Source organism: Triticum dicoccoides, chromosome 6A (assembly GCF_002162155.2).
Source record: "Triticum dicoccoides isolate Atlit2015 ecotype Zavitan chromosome 6A, WEW_v2.0, whole genome shotgun sequence".
Classification (NCBI taxonomy): domain Eukaryota; kingdom Viridiplantae; phylum Streptophyta; class Magnoliopsida; order Poales; family Poaceae; genus Triticum; species Triticum dicoccoides.
In genome coordinates this window covers 55,453,344-55,459,328 of record NC_041390.1, presented here as the reverse complement: position 1 = coordinate 55,459,328, position 5,985 = coordinate 55,453,344, and the positions used below count along the sequence as shown (strand labels likewise).

General features: G+C 43.8%; 1 long non-coding RNA gene across 3 annotated transcripts; it reads right to left on the bottom strand.

The window, feature by feature from the left end:
• Nucleotides 1-879: 879 nt before the first annotated feature.
• LOC119314784 lies at nt 880-4,439 on the bottom strand. 3 transcript variants are annotated; one of them, XR_005152458.1, is made up of 5 exons: nt 4,010-4,439; nt 2,027-3,770; nt 1,634-1,954; nt 1,418-1,552; nt 880-1,125 (listed from the first exon to the last, which is right to left on the bottom strand). It is a non-coding gene; the product is annotated as an uncharacterized LOC119314784 (long non-coding RNA). The 3 variants fall into 3 exon arrangements; XR_005152457.1 differs by having other exon boundaries at nt 1,634-2,435; nt 3,008-3,770; XR_005152456.1 differs by having other exon boundaries at nt 1,634-3,770.
• Between the last annotated feature and the right edge of the window lie 1,546 nt (nt 4,440-5,985).

Genomic DNA, 5,985 nt, shown 5'->3' with positions numbered 1-5,985 from the left:
TTCAGATAAGTCTAAACCGTTGAACTTAAGCAAAAGAAAAATTGCATCTTGTAATTATTTCAGCATATATGTGTAGTGGGATACCTAAATCATAAAAGCAAGAAATATCAGATGACGGTGTCCCATCTTTACCATTACTAGATCATCGATGGCGCTTTGCCTATAATGGCGGGAAATTTGATAAATATGTTATGGCATGGAATATTGATGTTAAATACGAAATAAGTTACATAGAATTTAAAGACAATGAACTTTAAATTTTTGATTAACAGGTCGGAGCACCATAGCATAGTCTGTGTAGCGTAGTTGTAAGATCAGTCTCTAAAATCTGATTCCAACCTGCTAGGAGTTTTAGCTACAACATCATATTGTATGGTAAAAAAGACAACTATAAAGACGTTGTACAATCAGCGTTAAATAATCTCCCTTAGCACTGAAATCGGAAACACACAGATCAACTTGTCTTGTTCTTGATTTTACTGCATTGACAGTTTATCAATTGATTGATTGATTGATAGATAGATATATGTAATCAAAGGGATCATGACATTACTTCACGATATCTGGGAAGGTCATTCTTAACCATCTTGAGAAATGTTAGATTAACCTTCACTATTTTATGATAAAAACTTCAGGGCATAATCTCAATTAGATCAGCATGGGTCTTTTTTATTATCATGTACTTTGCATAATCTGTCCAACTAAATACTCCCACCTTCCCAAAATAAGTGACTCAACTTTGTACTAAGTTTAATACAAAGTTAGTACAAAGTTGAGTCACTTATTTTGGGATGGAGGGAGTACTAAATTTACGTGACCTTGTAAAATTAGAAGGGATATTATTGATAATGTTATTTAACAAAAAATAAGAGACATAATTAGGCTAATAACATGAATAGTGAAAAAAGGTGATCCACCAAAAGGTATTGATTTTACTTTATAACTTGAACACCACATAGGAAATTTCTGACAGAAGTTTCTAAACCACCTAAAAATGCTTGCTTTTGTAGTACTTCCATAATAATTCTTCATGTCTGCATTCATGTTTAACTTCAGGAGATCGGTGTAAAAGGAATATTATGAAATCATAATGCAATATGCATCATCGCAGCAGAAGGAGGATGCCTGCAGCCCAGTAACATTGATGTTATTTGCCTGGTCATTAAGGACAGTAAAATATATGTTATAAGTGAACTGTGCACAACTTTATAGTCGAATCTGATACTTCTATAACCTATATGACCAAGCAAAAATGCAGGGTAATAATACACTTACCACTCTAAGCTCTGAATCTAGCACCATTTACACAAATTGAATACTTAAATGCCTAGAAATTATAAGCTCGAGAAATTTCTGGCTAACAATACACTGATATGATGGCATCTATTTTATTGTCAAAAGTAGCAGTTTCCCCTACCGGAGCACCTTTTGCAAGGTATAATCAGATTCTCCATCTCTTAATTCAAATGCATGTCTCATATATTCCTGAATTCAACTGTCCAAATATTAAGAAGCGGACAACTCCGGTAGCTCTTGAGCCAACACATTGTACCTGAAACATAAATGGTACGGTAAGTTGATATGAACATCCGTTAAATCAATGGACAATGGAGGTTAATGGCATATGCTGTACTGAGTCCATGATGTAATCCTCGGCTCTTCGCACATAGAGAATAAAGACCGTTGAGCACAATGGTTCCTCTTGTGCATTGCATCAAACACATGACATGTACACTGTCAAAGAAATCAAATTCTGGATAGCTTCAAGAAACACGGGGCACAAAAACTTAATTGGGAAGATAGTTTGCTTGAGCAAAGCCAGCCACCGCGCGCCGTGGCTGCCGTTGCCCCGCTTGTCGGACGATCAGTGCACGGAGCACCAGTGAAAGCTTCACCATCCAAATATTTATGTTACTGACCTTTATTTTGCAGGAAAATATTCCAGACCTTATTTCTGCGAAACGAATAATTAAGCATACTTTGTATGCTTTGAACATTGTTTAAAGAAGTAGAGAGGGGATCGGACCATATAAGTTGATTTCAGTAAGCTTCCCACTGCTGGCCACCACTGTCGATACAAGATGTAAGATCGAGCATTACAGTAAAACCTTCCCTTCCACCTTGGCTTCACCTCCAAGCCGCTAAGAGAAGCTCAAAGCATTGCGCCATGCAGGTGGTGCAGGAGGCCTGCGCCGTGCTGCTGGAGTGCGTGCTAGGGCTTCGACTGCCTGGCCGTCAGGAAATGTAGAAATTAGTCATGAAAAAGGCAAGATGGAGAATTAGGCAACCAGGTAGAGGTTGCCCTGAATCACGAAGAGGTACTTCCCTGCCCTTGCGACATTTAGCCCACTTCGCGATTAAGGTACAGCTAACTGAAGATCCAACGGTGAAGAATGCCAAGTTAATGAAATCCAACGGCCAGAAATGCCTAATTACTGAGAGGGCAGGGATTAGATGCAGTTTTACTGTTCTCAACTAGAGACCATGCTGGCGCGCGTTGCCGCGCCCTTCTATATTTGCTATAAAAAGATAGGAATTTCTATAAATATATGAAGATTTGAAACATGCTTGTAAATTTGCCTGAACTAACACATAAATATCTTAGTAATTAAACTAAAAGTTAGCTGACACGCAGGGGAATAGTGTGAAGTTGGTCAAGCCTTATCGATCTTTTGTTTGTTGATGGATAACTGTTTTGTTGTGGCACCACATAGTTAATAAGTTCTGTTGTGGCACATCCTGTGTTTTTGTGCTTATACTTGAGCCAATTGCTCTGCTAAATAGGAGTATTACAAAGCAAACATGAATGAAATGACACCTCAGCTTTCATTTTCTTCCACACACGTTTTATTGTACTGGAGCTTCACAACTCAAAAATAAAAATAAATTGCAGATTCAGTAAAATCAAGCACCTATTTTGTCCCCTGCTTTTTATCCAACCTTTGAATGGAACAAGGTATTACTCTGAATATAAACTCAAGATTAATAATTAAGAAAGGAAATATACCTTTCATGTTGATTTCACAGTTGTCTTCTGTGTTTTTTTGTGCTCACACACCCTGAACAGTTCTCCTAGAGCCTTGTAATTAACACCCCTTATATTCTCTGGGAAATCCTCCATGGTGAAGGTTTCCATTCTCATTTTTCCCCAGACGTGAGGATGCATATAGATTAAAATCACCCGTAGTTGATTTCATGACCGATGGGCCCTCGGCAAATAGAGGATCCGAAATAATCATTAAGAATATGACCCGTTGAGTTCAACATCCTCCAAAAATATAATCATGGCTCGACTGGAATTAGTACTACAATATATAGCATCGGCCATGATGTTATACTCCCTCTCAACACGTTACAAAGCCATGAATATGAAATTAAATTGATGTATGCGAAGTAGAGTAGCAACAATTAACGTCATCATCACAATGTAAAAAACATTACGGAAATTTAAAATTATACCTATCTTTTTTCAGATGGAACATAATTAAGCTTACTCTCAATCGTTGATCAGAACCAATGTGAAATCCTCACCTCACAGAAAAAAAAGGTTACCATGATAACAATCAAGAAACCTATTATCCCAATTTTAAATCAACCCAGAAGGCGTCAATGATGGGCTAAGCTTGCTGAGTATTCAACCTGAACCACAGTCCGTTACACACCAAGGAGAGGAACGACCTAGGCAAGAATGAGTGTGTTGGTGGCGGACAAACACAGTGGAGCCGATGAACCCAGCTTGGAGTTAGCCCCATGCGAAGTTGCCGAGCGTCCTGACAAAAGAAGGCCCGAGGAATCAGGACCCAAGTAATTGGGCTAGTAACTGACCTGCAGCACCATCGGACGCGATGCAACATGAAAAAAAAACGGGGACACCATCTCAATTTACCACCAAATTATACATGAAAGAGGGGAAATAGAGACAGTGGGCAACCTAGCCAAGAAGAACAATGTGGGTCGTCGGGAAAAAAACGGACACTCCATGGTACATATGCAATTATAGAGATCTCACCGTGGATGCACTGAAACCTCGTTGTGGTCACCATGGCAACGCATCCTTCCCGACTATCTCCACGCCAGCCCCTCTGAGCCGCTTGGGGGGACTCCTTGCATCGTGGATTCACAAGAATCTAGCTTGGCTTAGGGTTGCCAGGAGGTGCTCACCCTGCCTCCGCCCGGGTGATCTAGCAAGACTGGATCTGGCGGTGGCGCAACCAAGGAATCCACACATGATGTAGGAATAAATTTGGTTCAGATCTCAGTGGTGTAGCGCCGTGATCGATCTGGGAGTGGAGCCCTCCCTGTTGCATCTTGAGGGTAAACGTGAGAAAGAGGATGGTGGCGGTTAGGCAAAGAGGAGGCGGCGTTCCATGGATGGTGGTGTTCGACGGTGGCTACACAACCGCCCAGGTCGTGAGAGAGAGACGAGAGGTCAGGAGAGGGAGGCGAGTGGATTTGGGTGGGCTCATCACGAGAAGGAGTAGCGGCCCAGTCCAACTTAACGCCGGACCCCCAAAATTATTACCAGAGGAGCGGCCCATCAAGGCTAGCGCTGGTTAGAAGCGAATGAAGCATCAGAGCCCTCAGTAAACACTACCCCTCTCGTTAGGGTTTCACCTTCCTCTCGGCGACGGCGTCCCCGCCACCGTAGAGAACCGCTACCCCTCCCTCTACCCTCCCGCCAGTGACCGTCGGGGCTCGCGGGGCCTCGCCGGCGGTGCCGGGCAGGGTTTTCGGGCTAGGGTTTTCACCGCTCGCGGGATCAGGAAACCTCGAGCAAGAAATCTAATGGAAGGAGCGACATCGGGATCGGGCACCAAAAAAACCGATCTGGAGGCGATGATGGAGGAGCTGGGGCTGAAGGAAGATGATCTCCTGGACGTGGTCGTGGAAGATGAGGAAATCCCTGAGGAGGCGACCAGATGGATGGCGATCGCCAGAGTTCACACGGAGAAAACCTACAACCAGTATTGTTTTTTCAGGAACATGAGATCTGCTTGGGACCTGGCAAAGGAAGTGAAGATCGGGCCATTAGAGGGAAACATATATACCTTGCAGTTCGGCTGCTTGGGCGACTGGGAACGGGTCATGGAAGAGGGGCCTTGGACATTCAAAGGAAAGGCTGTGGTGTTATCACATTATGATGGGGTCACAAAGCCTTCATCGATAGAGTTGAACAAAACTGATATCTGGATGCAGATTCATGATCTCCCAGATGGTTTCTACTCCAAGATTAAAGCTCTCTCGGCCATGGTGGGAGAGTTCATTTATGCCGAGCCCAAGTCGCAGGACTTTGAAGGGAACTTTGCAAGGGTTAGGGTTAGAATCGATGTCACTAAGCCCCTAAAGAACGCAGTTTCTCTGGTGATAAAGAAGAAGGACACAGTCCAAAGAATCATCTTTAGGGTCAAGTATGAACGTCTTCCGGACTGGTGTGATGTCTGTGGATACCTTGGGCATCTCTTTAAGGAATGTGGAGATGGTGTTCATCAACCTAAAGCTTTAGTTTTTAAGGATCAAGAGGCCACTTGGTTCAGAGGACCTGGGAGAGGACCAGGAGAAGGCCAAGGGGCAGGTGAAGGCTCAGGAGGAAGAGGAGGGCGTGGCCGGGGCAGGTCGGGCAGAGGACGGGGCCGGGACCCGTCCCAGTCCTATACTGATGAGGGATACACTGGTTTGAGCACTGATGGCCGAGATAATGATGTGGCAATGAGCGAGGGAGAAAATAACAAGAAGAGAGGGGTCACGGCAGCAGAGCCAGTACTTGGGACGCCTGGAAACACCAGCAAGCAATTGATGCTGCCCCCCCCCCCCGGAAATACCACCGAGCCCTTCAACGGTGCAATAACCAAAAAGAAACAAGCTGAGCTCTACTACATCTGAGAAAACTGCAGGGAAGAACACGGTGATCACCAAAAATCTTGATGCACGTTTGGCGGGCCTCCAAAGGGGGTCGCGCCATGCACAATGAGTCTTCTATGCTGGAAC